This window comes from Panthera uncia, chromosome X (genome assembly GCF_023721935.1).
Source record: "Panthera uncia isolate 11264 chromosome X, Puncia_PCG_1.0, whole genome shotgun sequence".
In the NCBI taxonomy this organism is placed as follows: Eukaryota; Metazoa; Chordata; class Mammalia; order Carnivora; family Felidae; genus Panthera; species Panthera uncia.
Genome location: NC_064817.1, coordinates 37,171,951 through 37,173,941, shown reverse-complemented (window position 1 = coordinate 37,173,941; position 1,991 = coordinate 37,171,951). Strand labels below are relative to the sequence as shown.

Here is a 1,991-nt window from a genome sequence, read left to right as displayed (position 1 = left end):
GATCCGAAGCAGGCTCCAGGCTCCGAGCTGTCAGCACGGAGCCCCACGCAGGGCTCAAACTCGTGAACGGCGAGATCACGACCTGAGCCAAAGTCGGACGCTTAACCGACTGAGCCACCCAGGCATCCTGAGACTTATCGCTTTTATTGCTTTTTTCCAAGAATCAGCTCCTCATTCCATTGATTTTCTATACTGATTTTCTGTTTTCTGCTTCCTTTGGGCTTAATTTTGCTCTCCTTTATGAGGGTTCTTAAGATTAGGTGACCGATTTGAGATTTTTCCTTTTTTTAATGTAAGCGTTTAATGGTGAACAAAATCTCGTCTCAGCACTGGTTTGGTTTTCACGTGCTATATTTTTATTTTCATCCACTTCAATGTATTTTTTTTATTTCCTTTGAGACTTCCTCTTTGACCCATGGATTAGTTGTTTTCAAATGCTTGGATAGTTTCTGTTATCTTTCTGGTATTGATTTCTAGTTTGATTCTTTTGTAATCGGAGAACATGTTCTGACTTCCATTCTTTTCATTTTGTTGAGGTTTGTTTCATGGCCCAGAATATGAACCATCTTGTACTATGTCCCATAGATACTGCGTTATTGTGTGTGTGTGTGTGTGTGTGTGTGTGGTAAGATGTTTATATTTAGAATTAGCCAGCTGGGCTAAGTTTGGATAATCCCACTTTTGTTGGCAACATCTAAAGCATCATAGTCAGGAGCCAGTTAAACATATGCCTCCTTCTCTTTATCCGGCCTGATCAGGATGCTGACCTTGGCCACTTCAAGTTGTAGAATTTCTTCACAGCCTGTTTGATCTGGTGTTTATTGCTTTTGACATCCACAATGAACACAGTGTGCTGTCACCTATCTTCCTGGCTGACTCAATGGTCAGGGGGAAGTTGACGATGGCATAATAGTCAAACCTGTTTCTCCTGAGGACGCTCTACTAAAGATATATTGGCTGCTTTGAGAGCCATAGTGGCTTGGGCCACTAGGAGTTGGGTGATGTCTGAATATTCCTCTTCTTTTTGTGGCTGTGAATTCCTTTCAGCACTGCTTCCTTGGCCTTCAAAGCCTCTGCTTTGGCTTTGGCTTTGGCTTTGGCTTTGGCTTTGGCTTTGGGAGGAGCAGGGGTTTCCTTATCCACTTTCAGTGCCATTTTTGTGCCATCGACACTTGAAAAGAATGTGTATTCTAGGGTGCCTGAGTGGCTCAGTCCGTTAATCATCCAACTCTTGGTTTAGGCTCAGGTCATGATCTCATGGCTCGTGAGATCAAGCCTTGTGTCAGGCTCTGCACTGACCGTACAGAGCCTGCTTGGGATTTTCTTTTTCCCTTTCTCTCTGCCCCTTCCCCACTTGTGTGCTTTCTCTCTCTCAAAATAAATAAATAAACATTTAAAAGAATGTGTATTCTGCTGTTATTGGATGGAATGTTTTATAAATGTTGATTACATCCTGTTGGTTGATGGTGTCTTAAGTTCTTATATATCCTTGATGATTGCCTAGAACTTTTATCAGTTGTTTAGAAAGTCATTTTTTTTTTAAGTTTATGTATTTTGGGGCGAGAGAGAGAGAGAGAGAGACACAGCATGAGCAGGAGAGGGGCAGAAAGAGAGGGAGACACAGAATCCGAAGCAGGCTCCAGGCTCCGAGCTGTCAGCACAGAGCCCGACACGGGGCTCAAACTAATAAACCGTGAGATCATGACCTGAGCCAAAGTCAGATGCTTTACCAACGGAACCACCCAGGCGCTCCTCAGTTGTTTATAGAGGGGTGTTGAAGTATCCAACTGCAACTGTATTAATTTTTGCTTCACATGTTTTGCAGTTCTGTTGGTTTATGCATACAAATTTAGGATTTCTTTGTCTTCTTGGTAGACTGGCTCTTTTATCATTATCTAAAATTCCTCTCGCTTCAAGGAATTTTTTTTTTAATTTTAAATATTTTTTTTTTAAGAGTTTATTTTATTTTTGAGAGAGAGAGAGAGAGAGCG

At 41.8% G+C, this 1,991-nt stretch overlaps 1 pseudogene; it reads right to left on the bottom strand.

The window, feature by feature from the left end:
- Window positions 1–659: 659 nt before the first annotated feature.
- Window positions 660–1,155, bottom strand: LOC125931271 (60S ribosomal protein L23a-like; annotated as a pseudogene).
- Window positions 1,156–1,991: the final 836 nt, after the last annotated feature.